At 37.9% G+C, this 18,614-nt stretch overlaps 1 protein-coding gene across 1 annotated transcript in view; it reads left to right on the top strand.

Moving 5' to 3' along the window:
• EFCAB3 (EF-hand calcium binding domain 3) overlaps positions 1-18,614 on the top strand; it is a 483,726-nt gene that overhangs the window by 411,027 nt on the left and 54,085 nt on the right. The gene's annotated exons all lie outside the window — the stretch shown is intronic.

Below are 18,614 nucleotides of genomic sequence, written 5' to 3'. Positions count from 1 at the left end.
TTTCAAATAAATCTTCCTATTAAAAACTAAAAAAGAGAAGATATCAAGGCTGGTAGCAGTGGTACATGCCTGTAATTCCAGCAACTTGGAAGGCTAAGGCATGAGGATTGAAAGTTCAAGGCCAGTCTCCGCACATAGCAAGGCCCTAAGCAGCTTAGCAAGATCCTGTCTCAAAAATAAGAAAGGCTGGGGACTTAGCTCAGTGGTAAAGTACCTTGGGTTCAATTCCTAATAGCAAAAAGAAGAAAAAGAAGATGATGATGATGATGATTCCAAGGAACATCACCTTAGAGATTACTTTGAAGAACTTAGAAAAGCTGATATCACTGAGATAATTGCTAATAGGTAGTCTGGAAAGAAAAGAGACTTTAGCGTTGTTACTTTTGATGACCATGATCCTATAGATAAAATTGTAAAGCAATAATAACACACCATCAATGGTCATAACGCAAAAGTAAGAAAGGTTTGTCTAGACAAGAAATGCAAGAAAATCCAAAATTTTAGGAGTGGAAGAGGAAGCAACTTTGGTTTTGGGGATTCTCCAGAGGCAATGGAAATTTTGGACCAGGTCCAGGAAGTAACTCTAGAGAGGATTTGATGGATCTCGAAGTAGACATGGCTATAATGATATGTATGGAGAGGACTTGGAGGTAGTAGTTTTGGAGGTAGCCCTGATTATGAAGTAGGAAGTAGAGGATATGGTGGTGGAGCACCTGGACGTGGCCACCAGTGTAGGGGTTATGGAGGTTATGACAACTGTGGAAGAAGAAATTATACAATTGGAAATTAAAATGATTTTGAAAATTATAACCAGCAACTTTCTAACAATGGTTCAACTTTGGTGGTAGCAAGAAGATGGGGGCACCATATGGAAGAGGAAATTATGGTCAAAGGAGGCAGTGGAGGAAGTAGGGGTTATGGTGGGAGGAGCTGTTACTGAACTCCATTCTATTTGCCATGACCTTCACCGTATAAATAGGAGAGGATGAAATCCCAGAGGTAACAGAACAGCAGGTTATTGAAATAACAATGTTAAGGAAACACTTATCTGTCATGCATAAATATGCAGTGAGATGGCAGAAGACACAAAGGCAGATGCAGAAACCCATTTTGTAAATGAATTGGATTATTTAATAACATTACCTTACGGTGGCAAATGGATTGTAAACAAAAAAATGCCTTTGAGACAGTTTCTTAGTTTTTTAATTATTTATTGTTTCTTTCTAATGGCCTTTGTAAGAGTGCAGAAACATTCCTTCTTTTAATAAAGTTAAATTTTTAAGTTTCAGGTGACATGTGAAATCTTTTTTAAGATTTCTCTCAAAGTTTTGAAAAGTAGTTAGCCAGGGTCATGATATAATAAGATATAACATTTTTCCTTTTAAAATTTTGAGTGTTTATGTGGAGTTAAGAAGTTGTACATTTATTATTTAATAAAATAATTCTAAAGGAAAAAAAAGAAAGGTATCTAAAAATCATAAGAACCACCAGCAGACTAAAACAGTGCCTCAGAGTGTCTCTATGAAGTATATAAATACTAAAAGAATGGAAAGATACAATAAAGGAATATTTGAAAAATAAAGAATGAAATTAAAGAGTAAGACATGGAAGAAAGGGATAACAAGAGTCTGAAAATGTGAGGCCTGGGTTCAATCTCGGTATTAAAAAAAAAAAAAAAAAAAAAAGAGGGAAGGCTAAGAAGAAAAGCAGTAGGAAGAGATGACATAAAGATATATCCAGGAGGTTTCAAGATGGCGGCCTAGAGGGTGGCTGCATTTCATGTTGCTCCAGGACTCAGGATTCAAAAGAGGAGATATTGAGACGCTTGGGACCAACTCAAAGGAGCCGGGTGAGTCTCTCCCATTGGGGAGGTGTCCCGGATGGGGCGGTAGTCCCGGAATGCAGGGAACTTTGTGAAGTAGAGCTGCCGGCGAGAAGCCCCTCCCCCCGCTGGAGCAGTGAACTCGGACAACTGGGAGCATCGTAGAGGAGGCCACTCAGCACAGCGCTGGGACTCGGAGCAACCACTGGGGCTCCGGCAGCTGCCCAGGGGAGGAGTGGTGAGGAGAGCTATGTGGACTCAGGACACCGGGGCCTGCCCTGAAGAGGAGGAGGAGGAGCGTGGCCGCGTGGATTCGGAGTGACTACACCAGAGCTACAGGCAGTTGCCAGAGGAGAAGCTGCACAGCGAGCTGTTTGGACTTAGAGCGACCGCTTCTGAACACCGGGGACTGCCCTGAGGACAAGGAGGAGGAGGAACGGGGCCGCTTGGATTTGAAGTGACTGCACCAGAGCTACAGGCGTTTGCCAGAGGAGGGGCTGCGTGGCGAGCTGTTTGGACTCAGACCACTTCTGAACACCGGGGCCTGCCCAGAGGAGTAGGAGGAGGAGGAGGAGGAGGAGGAGCGTGGCAGGGCGTTTGGACTCGCAGTGACTGCATTGGAGCTCCAGGCAGCTGCTCAGAGGAGAAGGCGAGTGGTGAGTTGTTTGGACTTAAAGCGACTTCTCCTGAACACAGGGGGACTGCCTGCAGGAGAAGCGCGGTGGGTCGCTTGGTCTCCAGTGGCCGCACAAGAGCTCCGGGCGGCTGCCCAGGGGACGCGTGCAGCGGGTCACGTGGATTCAGAGCCACTCAGAGCGACCGCTCCTGAACACCTGGGGGGTTACCTGGAGGAGGAGGAGGAACAGGGAGGGTCATTTTGACTCGGAGTGATTGATTGCCCAGGGTTACGGGTGGTCGGTGGGAGGAGGAGGCACACAGTGAGTTGCTTGGACTCCTAGTGACCGCACCGGAATACTGGGCAGCTATCTGGAGGAAGAGGCGTGTGGCGGGTCTCTGGGACTCAGAGCGATTGTACGGGGCCCCAGGTGGCTGCTCAGAGGAGGGGCCGCATAGCCAGGCGATTAGGTGCAGAGCAGGGTCCCAGGATCTAGGAGACTTCTTGGTGGAAGAGCCGCACAGAGACACGCTTAGGGGTGAAGGTTCCAGGATTGCAGGTAGATTCTCTGAGGAGAGGTAGCCTAAGGAGACTCGTCTGCGAAGGGTGAGGCTCCCAGGCCCAGGAGGTAGGGCCGAGCCCCTGGGAACTTTGCAGAGGAAGGCAGCCCAGCCCAGGCGGTAGCTGTAAATTGAGGGGAACCTCTAGGAGAAGAACTGACAAGCGAGACCTCCCCACCGGGTGAGTCTTCCCTGTCGGGTGAGGTTTCCCCACAAGGACGGTAAAACCAGAGACTCAGGCCCAAACAGGCCTTGCCTCACCCCGCAGCCTAGTTCCCCTTTGGATGACCATTGGTCAACAAGTGGAGGCACCTCTGCCCACTAGCAGGGAATATACCCCACCTGAAGGCCACCACTCCTAGAGAGGCAGATTCCTTGTTGAGCACCTCATTATCAACTTCCTCCAAGACTTCAGCCTACTGAAGGCTAAGAGGGGATATATATAGAAATCTTCAGGGACATTGTAAGTCAATAAAGGAAATCTGCACTATCTCAGCGGTCCACTGATACCTGAAAAATATGAGAAAACAAGGAAAGAAAATGCTGCAAACAAATCTAGATGTTACATCAATAAAACCCAATGACAGCATGGCAGAAGAAATGACAGAAAAGGAGTTCAGATTGTACATAATTAAAATGATCAGGGAAGCAAACGATGAGATGAAGAGCAAATGCAGGCATTGAATGATCGCACCAAACGACAGTTAAAAGAGCAAATACAGGAAGCAAAAGATCATTTCAATAAAGAGTTAGAGATATTGAAAAAAAAACAAACAGAAATCCTTGACATGAAGGAAACAATAAACCAAATTAAGAACTCCATAGAAACCATATCCAGTAGGATAGAACACCTGGAAGACAGAACCTCAGACATTGAAGACAAAATATTTAACCTTGAAAACAAAGTTGAACAAACAGAGAAGATGGTAAGAAATCATGAACAGAATCTACAAGAACTATGGGATATCATGAAAAGGCCAAATTTAAGAATTATTGGGATTGAGGAAGGCTTAGAGAAACAAACCAAAGGAATGAACAATCTATTCAATGAAATAATATCAGAAAATTTCCCAAATCTGAAGAATGAAATGGAAAAATCAAGTTCAAGAGGCTTATAGGACTCCAAATACACAAAATTACAACAGACCCACACCAAGGCACATTATAATGAAAATGCCTAACATACAAAATAAAGACAGAATTTTAAAGGCTGTGAGAGAAAAGAACCAAATTACATTCAGGGGGAAACCAATACGGATATCAGCAGATTTTTCAATCCAGACCCTAAAAGCTAGAAGGGCCTGGAACAACATTTTTCAAGCCCTGAAAGAAAATGGATGCCAACCAAGAATCTTATACCCAGCAAAACTTACCTTCAAATTTGACGATGAAATAAAATCCTTCCATGATAAACAAAAGCTAAAAGAATTTACAAAAAGAAAGCCAGCATTACAGAACATTCTCAGCAAAATATTCCATGAGGAAGAGATGAAAAACAAAGAAGCAAATCAGCAAAGGGAGGAATTATCCTAAAGGAATTGTCAAATAAAGGAGGAAACAAGTTGTGTCAAATAAATAAATAAATAAAATTTAAAAGATGAACCAAATGACCGGGAAACCAAATCATATCTCAATAATAACCCTGAATGTTAATGGCCTGAATTCATCAATCAAAAGACATAGACTGGAAGATTGGATTAAAAAGAAAGATCCAACAATATGTTGCCTGCAAGAGACTCACCTCATAGAAAAAGATACCCATAGGCTAAAGGTGAAAGGATGGGGAAAAACATACCATGCACATGGACTCAGCAAAAAAGCTGGAGTATCCATCCTCATTTCAGATAATGTGGACTTCAAGCCAAAGTTAGTCAGAAGGGATAAAGAAGGTCATTTCATACTGCTTAAGGGAAGCATAAATCAGCAAGATATAACAATCATAAATATCTATGCCCCAAACAGTGGCTCATCCATGTATGTCAAACAAATCCTTCTCAATTTCAGAAACCAAATAGACCATAACACAATAATACTAGGTGATTTTAACACGCCTCTCTCACCACTGGACAGATCTTCCAGACAAAAATTGAACAAAGAAACCATAGATCTCAATAACACAATCAATAATTTAGACTTAACGGACATTTATAGAATATACCATCCAACCAAGAGTGAATACACTTTCTTCTCAGCAGCACATGGATCCTTCTCTAAAATAGACCATATATTATGCCACAAAGCTAATGTTAGCAAATACAAAAAGATAGAGACACTACCTTGCATTCTATCAGATCATAATGGATTGAAGTTAGAAATAAATGAAAGAGTAAAACACAGAAACTATTCCAACATCTGGAGAGTAAACAATATGCTATTATATGATGAATGGATAACAGAAGATATTAGGAAGGAAATTTAAAAATTCTTAGAGGTAAATGAGAACAAAGAAACATCATATCAAAATCTCTGGGACACTATGAAAGCAGTACTTAGAGGGAAATTTATTTCATGGAGCGCATTTAATAAAAGGAGTAAAACTCAACAAATAAACGACAACACTACAGCTCAAAGCCCTAGAAAAAGAAGAACAGACCAGCACCAAAAGTAGTAGAAGACCGGAAATAGTTAAACTCAGAGCTGAAATCAATGAAATTGAAACAAAAGAAACAATACAAAAAATTGACAAAATAAATAGTTGGTTCTTCAAAAAAATAAACAAAATTGATAAACCTTTAGCCACACTAACAAAGAGAAGACGAGAGAAAACTCAAATCACTAAAATTCGTAATGAAAAGGTAATATCACAACAGACACGATTGAAATACAAAACATAATTAGAACCTATTTTGAAAATCTATACTTCAACAAAATAGAAAATTTTGAAGACATCAGCAGGTTTCTAAAGACATATGAATTGCCTAAACTGAACGAGGAGGACATACACAATTTAAATAGACCAATTTCAAGTAATGAAATTGAAGAAGTCATCAAAAGCCTACCAACAAAGAAAAGTCCAGGACCAGAAGGGTTTCCAGCCGAGTTCTACAAAACCTTTAAAGAAGAGCTCATTCCAATACTTCTCAAAGTATTCCATAAAATAGAAGAGGAGGGAACCCTCCCAAACTCATTCTATGAAGCCAATATCACACTGATACCTAAACCAGACAGAGACTCATCAAGGAAAGAAAATTTCAGACCAATATCCTTAATGAACATCGACGCAAAAATTCTCAAAAAAATTTTAGCAAATCACATACAAAAACATATTAAAAAGATAGTGCACCATGATAAGTGGGTTTCATCCCAGGGATGCAAGGTTGGTTCAACATCAGGAAATCAATAAATGTCATTCACCATATCAATAGACTTAAAGTCAAGAATCACATGATTATTTCAATAGATGCAGAAAAAGCATTTGATAAAATACAGCACCCCTTCATGCTCAAAACACTAGAAAAAATAGGGATAGTGGGAACATTCCTTAACATTGTAAAGGCCATTTATGCTAAGCCCATGGCTAATATCATTCTAAATGGTGAAAAACTGAAAACATTCCCCCTAAAAACTGGAACAAGGCAGGGATGCCCTCTTTCACCACTTCTATTCAACATCGTTCTTGAGACTCTAGCCAGAGCAATTAGACAAACCAAAGAAATTAAAGGGATACGAATTGGAAAAGAAGAACTCAAACTATCCCTGTTCACTGATGACATGATTATATATTTAGAGGAACCTGGAAATTCCACCAGAAAACTCTTAGAACTCATAAGTGAATTCAGTAAAGTAGCAGGTTACAAGATCAATGCTCATAAATCCAATGCATTTTTATACATAAGTGATGAATCTTCAGAAAGAGAAATTAGGAAAACTACCCCATTCACAATAGCATCGAAAAAAATAAAATACTTGGGAATCAATCTCACAAAAGAGGTGAAAGACCTCTACAATGAGAACTATACAACACTAAAGAAAGAAATTAAAGAACACCTTAGAAGATGGAAAGATCGTCCATGTTCTTGGATAGGAAGAATTAATATTGTCAAAATGGCCATACTACCTAAAGTGCTATACAAATTCAATGCAATTCCAATTAAAATCCCAATGACGTACCTTACAGAAATAGAGCAAGCAATTATGAAATTCATCTGGAAGAATAAGAAACCCAGAATAGCTAAAGTAATCCTTAGCAGGAAGAGTGAAACAGGGGGTATTGCAATACCAGATCTTCAACTCTACTACAAAGCAATAGTAACAAAAACAGCATGGTATTGGTACCAAAATAGAAAGGTAGATCAATGGTACAGAATAGAGGACACGGACACAAACCCGAATAAATACAATTTTCTCATACTAGACAAAGGGGCCAAAAATATGCAATGGAGAAAAGATAGCCTCTTCAACAAATGGTGCTGGGAGAATTGGAAATCCATATGCAACAGAATGAAACTAATCCCATATCTCTTACCATGCACGAAACTAAACTCAAAATGGATTAAGGACCTCGGAATCAGACCAGAGACCCTGCAGATTATAGAAGAAAAAGTAGGTCCAGATCTTCAACATGTCGGCTTAGGACCAGACTTCCTTAACATGACTCCCATAGCACAAGAAATAAAAGCAAGAATCAATAACTGGGATAGATTCAAACTAAAAAGCTTTCTCTCAGCAAAGGAAACTATCAGCAATGCGAAGAAAGAGCCTACAGAGTGGGAGAATATCTTTGCCAATCATACTTCAGATAGAGCACTAATCTCCAGAATCTATAAAGAACTCAAAAAACTCTACACCAAGAATTCAAATAATCCAGTCGACAAATGGGCTAAGGAAATGAATAGACACTTCACAGAAGAAGATCTACAAGCAATCAACAAACATATGGAAAAATGCTCAACATCTCTAGTAATAAGAGAAATGCAAATCAAAACCACCCTAAGATTCCATCTCACCCCAATTAGAATGGCGATTATCAAGAATACGAGCAACAACAGGTGTTGGCGAGGATGTGGGGAGAAAGGTACACTCATACATTGCTGGTGGGACTGCAAATTAGTGCAGCCACTCTGGAAAGCAGTGTGGAGATTCCTTAGAAAACTTGGAATGGACCCTCCATTTGACCCAGCTATCCCACTCCTTGGCCTATACCCAAAGGACTTAAAATCAGCATACTACAGAGATACAGCCACATCAATGTTCATAGCTGCTCAATTCACAATAGCCAGACTGTGGAACCAACCTAGATGCCCTTCAATTGATGAGTGGATAAAGAAGCTGTGGTATATATATATATATATATATATATATATATATATATATATATATATACACAATGGAATATTACTCAGCCATAAAGAATGATAAAATTATGGCATTTGCAGGCAAATGGATGAAATTGGAGAATATCATGCTAAGTGAGATAAGCCAATCTCAAAAAGCCAAAGGAAGAATGATATCGCTAATAAGTGGATGATGACACATAATGGGGGGAGGGAAGGGTTAGTGTTAGGGTTAGAGTTAGGGTTAGGGAGAGGGGCAAGTATGGAGGAAGGAAGCTCTGTATAGAAGGAAAAGAGGGGTGGTAGGGGTGGGGGGAAGGGAAAAAATAACAGAATGAATCAAACAACATTACTCTATGTAAATTTATGATTACACAAATGGTATGCCTTTATGCCATGTACAAACAGAGAAACAACATGTATCCCATTTGTTTACAATAAAAAAAAAAAAGATATATCCACAAAGGCCAAACATTGTAACATATACCTATAATCCCAGCAGTTTGAAAGGCTGAGGCAGGAGAATCACAAGTTCAAGGTCAGCCTGGGCTATGTACTGAAAAAAGGGAGGAAAAAAGATATAACCATAAGGATATAGACTGGTGTAAACAATGACAACAACAGAGATAGTTTGGGAGCTGAGTTGAAAGGACTTAGACTGAACTAGAGAAAGGGAGTCTTCTTCTTTAAAGAAGAAATCACTAAAACGTCCTGCTGAGTTTGGTAGCTAACATTAGGATGCAAATCCCCAAGAATCTTTACCAGCATGAAGGGCTAATTTCAAGTTTCTTTATAACAGCATAGAATTCCAAGGACTAGAATGAGTATCATTTATTAGGACAGGATTTCATTATTCAAGGATCTAAGTCCTGAGTTTTTAAAATAATTTATTGATTCATCCAACATTAAATATGTATTGAATGCCAATGATATGCTAACATTGGTTTTATATTGCTTATTCACCTTGCAGATTTCTAGACTGTATTTACTAGAAACTAAGAGTGGTTAGAGGCACAAGAGAAAAAGGGATATGTTGTCTGTTCTCAGAGGTTCTTACCGTCTAGGGGGAAATGCAGAATTGCAAGAGAACTAGCAAATTTTGTGGATGAAGATCCCTGGGCTAAGGGTTATATCCTGAAATTGGATAAGGCAACAATACGTAAGTTGAACTCTTGCCTGTTATTGTGTGTATCCTCTAGCCCAGGGATTCTATAAATTTTTGGTCTCAGAACTCTGTGTTATTTTTGTTGATGATCTCCATCTATTAATATCTATTGTATTAAAAACTAAAGCACATTTTAATAGAATTTATAAATAAATTCATTTTAAAACAATAATTAATCCATTACATGTTAATTTTTAAAGTATTTTATGACAAATAACAATATCCCCCCCCCAAAAAAAAATAATGAGAAGATTTTACATACTCGTAAGTCAATTTGACTGGACTCTCATATCTGCTTTTGCATCCAGTCTATTAGGATATGTTATTTTGGGTGAAATAAAGAATCCACCTTAACACAGATGTAACTGGTGAAGGAAGGAGTATTTTAATGGTCTTTTCAAATAATTATACTTTTATTTGCTGTTACCTCAAAACTCAATGAATGGTAGCTTCTTTAAGTTTATTATAGGATTAGAAATGTCATCAGTGACCTTTTTATATTTGATTTAATTAAAATTTTATTAATCTATCTTATACTTTCATCTCTACCCATGTATAATTTTATAACACCATGCTTTGGCCATTTGGAAGATATTGATTCATTGATTATACAGATCTTCCAAGTATTGACACATTTAATTAATTATTCAATATTTTTAAGTCACATTTTTTATTGTTTGTTCTACTTAGTTATACATGACAGCACATGCATTTTGATTCATTGTATACAATGGAATACAACTTTTCCTTTCTCTGGTAAATCACATTTATTAATAATACCACCAGTCTCACAGAAACAGTGTTTAAGTACTGGGAAACTGTCAACTCACAATGCAGAGATGTTTTTCAAAATTCAAATTTTTGTTTGACAGTTTGAGCCTCTATCATTAAAACATCCATTATCAGTTTTTCTTAAAATAATAGGCTCACTTTGTTCATTTTCAAGAATGTCCCCAGATACCCAACCCTGAAAAACTATATTTCATTCATCATTTTCTCAAGTTCAAGTGGTATTCCATGAAAAAGCAACTAGTTTGCTTATAACGCAATCACAACAAGTTCATTTTCTCGAGAAATCTTCATATTTCAGTATGTAAATGGAAGCACTTTTGGCATACTTCTGATTTCATTACACAGAATATTTAAAAGGTGTGTACTCACGAGTTAAGATTTAACAAAATAACTTTTATTGCTTTATTGAGGACATTCTTTTCCATATTTTGATTGATGCATTATAGTTGTACATAATAGTAAGATTTGTTGTTACATATTTATACATGCACACAAAATAATATAATTTGACTAATGTCATTTCCCAGTAGTTCCCCTTTCTCTCCCCTCCTCTTTTCCCTGGTCTGTTCCTCTACTCTACTGATCTTCCTTCAATATTCATGAGATTTCGCTTCCATACACTTTTCTTTTCCTTTTTCCTTCCTAGCTTCTACACATGAAAAAAGAAAAAAGAAAAAAAAAAAAAACATGTTCCTTGACCTTCTCAGTTTGGCTTATTTCACTTTAACATAATAATCTCTAGTTCCATCCATTTTCCCGAAACTCATATAATTTCGTTTTTCTTTATGGCTGAATAAAACTCCCTTGTATATTTTGACCACATTTTCTTTATTCATTCATCCAAATATGGACATCTAGGTTGGTTCAATAGTTTAGCTATTGTGAATTGTGCTGCTATAAACATGGGCATGCATGTATCACTGTAGTATGGTGCTTTAATTCTTTAGGATAAGTACTGAAGAGTGGTATAGCTGGATCATATGGTTGTTCCATCCCTAGTTTTTTGAGGAACCTACCTACCAACTTCCATAGTGGTGGTAATAATTTACAGTACCATCAATTGTGTAAAATTTTTTCTTTTTCTCCACATCCTCTTCAGCATTTATGATGGACTGTATTCTTGATGGTTGCCATTCTGACTGGAGTGAGATGAAATCTGTGTAGTTTTGACTTGCATTTCCCTAATTGCTAATGATAATGAACATTTTTCCATGTACTTGTTGGCCATTGTATTTCTTCTCTTGAGAAGTGTCTGTGTAGTTCATTGGCCCACTTATTAATGGGTTGATCTTTTTTTTGGTGTTAAATTTTTTGAGTTCTTTATATATTCTGGATATTAATCCTTTGTCAAAAGAGTAAATAGCAGATTTTCTCCTATTGTATAGGTTGTCTCTTCACAGTCTTCATTTTTTCCTTTGCTGTGCAGAAGCTTTTTAAGTTGATACCATCCCATTTATTAAATCTTGGAATTATTTCCTGAGCTTTAGGAGTTCTATGCTAGAGTGTTGACCCTATATTTTCTTCTTGGAGTTGCATAGTTTCTAGTCAATTCTGAGACCTTTGATTCATTTTGAGTTCACTTTTATATCTGATAAGAGACAAGGGTCTAGTTTCATTCTTCTACATGTGGATAAACAGTTTTCCCAGCACTGTTTATGCAAAAGGCTGTCTTTTCTCCAGTGTATGTTTTTGGCACTTTTGTCAAGGATCAGATGACTCTCTGTCTCTGTATTCTATTCTATACCATTGGTATTTGTGTCTGTTTTTATTCCAGTGCTATGCATTTTTTCTATAGTGTAATTAGAAGACAGGTATTATAATCCCTCCAGCATTGCTTTTTTGGTTTAGAATTGCTTTGGATATTCTGGGTTTTTTATTCTTCCAAATGAATTTTACAACTATTTTTTGTAAAACAGTTCTGTGATGAATGGATTGGCTTTTTGATGGGGATTGCATTGAATGTGTATATCACTTTTGGTAGTGTGGCCATTTTAACAATATTAACTCTGACCATTCATGAACATGGGAGTGAGGGATTTCCATCTTCCCATGTCCTCTTCAGTTTCTTTCTTCAATGTTCTATAGTTTTCATCATAGAAGTCTTTCACCTCCTTGGTTAGATTTATTCCTAGTTTGGTTTTCTTTTTTTTTTTTCAGACTATTATGAATGAGATTTTTTTTTTCCTGATTTCTTTCTCAGCAGATTCATTATTAGTATATTGAAAAGCTATTTATTTTTGTATATTTGTTTTGTAACCTGCTACTTTGCTGAATTTATTAGCTCTAGCAGTCTTCTGGTGAAACTTTTTGGATCTTCTAAGTGTAGGCTCATATTATCTGCAAACAGTGATACTTTGACTTCTTCCTTTCCTATTTTTATCCCCTTTATTTCCTTCTCTTGCCTAATTTCTCTGGCTATAATTTCTAGTGCTATATTAAATAGGAGTGGTGAAAATGAACATCCTTGTGTTCTTCCAGATTTTATAAAAAATGCTTTTAGTTTTTCCCCATTCATTATGATGTTAACTTTGGGGTTTTTTTTTTGTTTGTTTGTTTGTTTTGTTTTGTTTTTTTTTGCAGTGCTGGGGATTGAACCCAGGGCTTTGTGCTTGCAAGGCAAGCACTCTACTGACTGAGCTATCTCTCCAGCCCAACTTTGGGTTTTTAATAGATGTCTTTATGATATTGAGGTGGGTTCCTGCTATACCAAGTTTCTTCAGTGTTTTTGTCATGAATGGGTGCTGAATTTTGTTGGTTTTCTCTCCAGCTGTTGAAATGATTAAGTGTTTTTTATCCTTAATTCTATGTATGTGATGAATTGCATTTATTTATTTGCAATGTGTTAAATCATCCTTGCATTCTCTGAGATAAATCCAACTTGGTCATGATGTACAGTCTTCTTAATATGTTGTTAAATAGGATTTGCCAGTATTTTATTAAGAATTTTTGCATCTAAGTTCATCAGGGATATTGGTCTGTAGTTTTCTTTCCTTGATGTGCCCTTATCTGGTTTTGGTAGAGTGTGATACAGGCTTCATAGAATGAATTTGGAAGTATTGCATCCTTTTCCATTTTATAGAATAATTTGAGGAGTATTGGCATTGGCTCTTCTTTGAAGGTCTGAGAGAATTCAGCTGAGAATTCATCTGGTTCTAGACTTTTCTTCATTGGAAGGCTTCTTATTACTGCTTCTATCTCATTACAACTTATTAGTCTGTTTAGATTTTCTGTGTCTCTTGATTCAATTTTGACAGGTCATGTGGTTCTACTAATGTATCCATTTCTGCTAGATTTTCCAATTTCTTGGAGTATACATTTTCAAAATAGTCCTTAATGATGCATTGGATTTCTGTGATGTCTCTGGTGATTTCTCCTTTTACATCTCTACTTTTATTAATTTGGATCTTCTTTTCTGCTTGAGTATTTGGCTAAGGGCTTATCAATCTCATTTATCTTTTCAAAGAACCTACTCTTCATTTCATTGATCCCTTGTATTGACTTTTTTATTCTTGGCTTCCTTGATTTTGGCTCTGATCTTAATTATTTCATTCTTTCTACTGGTTTTGGAATTTTTTTTTTCCTTCTTCTTTTTCAAGGGCCTTGAGATGCATCATTTAAGCTTGTTTATTTGGGAACATTTTGATTTGCTTATATAGACACTGATCTGTAAACTCCTTGTAGAACTGCCTTCATAGTGTCCTAGAGGTTCTGGCATGTTCTATCACTATTCTTATTTGATTCTAAGAATTTTTAAATTTTTTCCCCAAATTTCTTCATTCAGTCATTCATCATTTGAAAGTGTATTGTTCAATTACCATGTGTTGGGGCTCAGTTTGTGGAATTCTTGCCTCACATGCACAAGGCCCTGGGTTCAATCCCCAGCACCACAAAAAAAAAAAAATTCACTATGTGTTTATGTAGTTTCTGTAGGGATTTTTGGTATTGACTTCTAATTTAATTTCATTATCATTATTATCTGATAAGATACAAGGAATTATATCAATTATTTGTATTTATTAAGAATTGTTTTGTGAAGCTGTGGTTGTGGCTCAGTGGCAGAGCGCTTGCCTATCATGTGTGAGGCACTGTGTTCAATTTTCAACACTGCATATAAATAAATAAAATAAAGGTCCAACTAAAAAATTTTTTAAAAAAGAATTGTTTTGTGAACTAAAATACAATCTATTTTGAAGAAGTTTCTATAAACCTCTGAGAACTGTATTTGGTTGTTGTTGGATGAAATATTCTATAGATGCCAATACTTCTATTTGATTTACAGTATTTTTAGACTTAGAGTCTTTACTGAGTTTATGTCTGACTGACCTATCTATTGGTGAGAGAAGTGTGTTGAAATCACCCAGTATTATTGTAATGGATGTGAGACTTTATTTAATTCAAGCAATGTCTCTTTTAGGTAATTAGTTGCACCCACATTTAGGGCATAAATATTTAGTATCATTACAGCTTCTTGTTGGATTGTTCCCTTTTCCAGTATAATGTGACCTTCTCTGTCTCTTTGGATTAATTTTGGCTTGAAGTCTGCCTTGTTGGATATGAGAGTAACTATTCCTTGTTTGGGGGTTCCATTTGATATATCATTTTCCATCATTTCGCTTTCAGCCTGTGGCTGTCCTTGCCTATAACGTGTGTCTCTTGCAAATGACATACAGTTGAGTCTTGTTTTTTAATTCATTTTGTCAGCCTATGTCTTTTAATTGGAAAGTCAAGATTATTAACATACAATATTATAAAGAGATGTTTATTCCTACCATTTTGATTTATTTCTAATGTTTCTCTAATGTTTCTCATTTGCTTAGCTACTCTTCATATGATATTTGTTCATTTGTGAGCTCTGGGCTTTGCTTTTATTTCTTTTGTATGGAATATTTCTTTAAGTATTTTCTATAGTGCCACTTGGTAGTCATGAATTTTTTTTTTCTGCTTACCTTGAAATGTTTTTACTTATTCTTAGATTTTGAAGGATAGCTTTGATGGACATAACAATATTGGTGGACAGTTTTAGGACTTGGACACATCATTCCAAGCCCTCCTGACTTTTAGAGTTAGTGCTATGAATTCTGTTGGTTTGCCTCTAAATGTGACCTGGCATTTTTCTCTTGAGGCTTTTAAAATTCTATTTTTGTTTTGTATGTTAGGCATTTTGATTATGATGTGTGGTGGACAGTTTCTTTTTTGATCTTGTCTATTTGGGGTTCTGAACACTTCCTGTATCTGGATGTCTATCTCATTCTCAAGTTTTAGAAGATTTTCTCTTACTATTTCCCTGAAGTGGTTATCCATTCCATTATTCTGCATCTCACAACTCTTTTCAATTCCAATAATTCTTAAATTTGGTCTCTTATTTGTCCCAGAATTCTTGTTTGTCCTGATCATTGTCACTGGTTTCCTTTACTTTAATACTGTCTGTTCAAGGCTGATCATGTTGTCCTCAAACTCTGAGATTGTCTTCAGCATTGACTACTCTATTAGAGAAACTCAACTGAACATTTCATTTGCTTTATTGTATGTTTCATTTCCAAGATTTTTGTTTGGTTCTTTTTTCATATCATTATCTCCTTACTGAATTTTTCATTCATATGCTGTACTGACTTCCTTAACAACTCATTCAGTTGTTTTCTGCTTCTCTTGAAATTATTTTATCATTTTTATAATCATTCTTTTTAACTATTGTTGGGGGCTGTGCCATGTTGGCGGCGGCGGGATGGCGCCTGATCACATCGGCAGTGAGGAGGTTAATTGACATAAGCACACTCAGGTGATTTTCTCGTCCACGCACACAATGTATGTGCATGTGTTCTCAAGCACTAATTGCCTGCTTGGAGCATCTCGCCTAATCTTTGCGTAAGAGGCATGTCCCTGCTCTCCGCCTCCTGGAGGTGATATAAGCGTAGGCGGAGTGAGACAGAGACACAGCAGCCATTAGCAGAAAAGCAGTAGAAGAAGACACACGCGCGGCAGCAGCCAGAGGGGAAAAACACACAAACAGCAGCCATTAGCAGAAAAGCAGTAGAAGAAGACACACACAGAAGCAGGACACACGCGCGGCAGCAGCCAGAGGGAAAAACACGCGGCAGCAGCTAGTAGGGAAAAGCGTTGGCAGCAGCCAGAAGAAAGAACACAGCAGCTAGTAGGGACACACAGCAGCCATTAGCAAAAAGCAGTTAGGAAACGCGCAACGGCAGCTAGTAGGGAAAAGCAGCACAGCAGCTAGCAGGCAGCGGCAGAAGGCAGATCGCAGAACAGAGAACTGAGACGCATCACTAAACCACCTTAGGTAGACGTACCCTTAGTTCACAGGATGCAGGACTTTAAGGCGTAGCAAGTCTCTTCCTCTAAGCTCTAAGCAAAGCCTGTCCTTCTCTCAAGGTCTCTCTTAAGCAAAGTCTCTCTTTCTCTCTGATAAGCAAAGTCTCTCTCTCTCTCCTCTCAAAGTAAGTAAACCTCATTTCCTCTATCCTCTATAAACAGCGGGAAAGCAGTGCACTAAAGAGAAAGATAGAAGTGCCTCGGTTTCCACTCCACCACCCATAAGACCCATGCAAGTTGTTGCTGCAAGCGGTGACAAATATCCATGGATTTTGGAACCGCAAAGAGCCAGCGACAATTATTATTTTATATTTCATCCACTTCAGTATCTTTGTAGTCAGTTGCTGGTAAATTCTGAATTTTAGGAGGAATCATGTTACCTTGGGGTTTTTTTTTTTTTTCCTGTTTATTGTATTCCTGTGTTGACTTTTATGCATCTGTTGGGATGAATTTCTCTTTCATTCTTATGTGTGGGCCTTTTTAGGGCATTGCTTTTTCTTGCCAAATTGTCCTAGAGTGATCTAGATCGAGACCCCCTCAGAGGTGTGGTCCACAGACTTTGTGTTAATTCTGTGTTCTTACTATAGGAGTCAATGTCCATGAGTGGGGCCTGAGGGCCCACCCCTCACTGTTCCTATTAGAGACCTGGCCATTAGTGTCTTTGTCTCTTCTTTGTATTAAAACACAGCTGAAGTTTGAGCATCATTAATTTTTTTGTGGAGCAAAAAAGCACACCGTCTTTTGTTCAGAAGCAGAGTCTCTACCTTGTGAACTTGCAGTGTTTATGTAGCTTCCTACCACCTCATAGAAGAGAGGAAAACAAACAATAGCAACAAATAATGCAAACCATATACTGCATTAAAATAAATGCCAGTGCCTACTACGACATCTGCCCCACCACCACAAAAACAAGAACGGTGGAGTCAGCATAGCCAGCATCAAAAATGGTAGATAACTATGAACTAGTGCTGGCTTTAAAATAAACAGCAGGCGTCTGCTCTGTCATCCACAGCACTAACAATTGTTACGATATGAATGGTAGGGGCAGGATCTATAAAAACCAAATAGTTATAAAAGATGGAAAAGATACAATTCATTAAGAGAAAAGAAAATGTAATAGGAAGCTAGAAGAGGGATGTTCAAAATGTGAACAAAGAGAATTCAAAAGAAATGTAGCAAGTGATGATTCCAAAGAAGGAGAATAAAAGGAAAACAATGGGAAAGAGAAAGTGAGAACAAGAGAATTTGGCTATTAATGAAAGAAGAAAGAGAAATAAGAGAAACAAAACCAAAACAAACTAAAAACCCTAGCCCTCAAAATATAATGCAAGGGAAAATAACTATTTAAAAATGCTAAAAATGAGAAAAAAAGAAATATGTATGTTTTATATATGTCTGTGAGCCAATCATCACAGTAAGAACACACCACACACTGAAAGAAAGGAAGAAAGGAAGGAAGGGAGGGAGGGAGGGAGGAAGGAAGGCTCTTGATGAAACATGAATCATTTCACTGAGGGCAAAACGGTCAACAAGAATGAATAGTCACTGCCTATGCCCAACTGTCCTTCTTTCCATTTTTTCTTGGACTATATACTGAGAGAGAGAGAGAGAGTGGTGTCCGTGCATGTGTGCAAGCATTGGGGGTTGTTAACCCCTTCCTGTTCTCGTGTTGCCCACCAAGCTGCCAGTTGGAGTGGCCTAAAACTGAAGCTGGTTTTAGTAGCTCTCCGCTTCCTTCTCATCAGAGTAAGGTAGGATGCAACGGGAAGTACTGTGGATTGGAGTTTGCACAGACCAGATCAGTGCGCTCCCAGGATGGGGCTGCTGCAGAGTTCTGTGAGGGGAGTTCTGGCAGTCGGGGCTTAGGTCTAATCAGGCCTTAATGATTTTGTCGTGTGGTATCCACTCTGGAGAGATTAGGTCAATAAACTCCCAATGCCAGGCAAGTGCTGATCTCTGCTGGGAGTCTGAATCTCAGGAGCCTTCCAAGAATTCTACTCACAGGGCAGGGGAGCCAAGTCTCTGTACACTCTGCTGTCCATGAATATATATAGCCTTT

This window comes from Sciurus vulgaris, assembly GCF_902686455.1.
Source record: "Sciurus vulgaris genome assembly, chromosome: 3".
Lineage (NCBI taxonomy): Eukaryota > Metazoa > Chordata > Mammalia > Rodentia > Sciuridae > Sciurus > Sciurus vulgaris.
The sequence above is the reverse complement of the archived record's forward strand: the minus strand, read 5'-3'. Positions and strand labels throughout refer to the sequence as shown.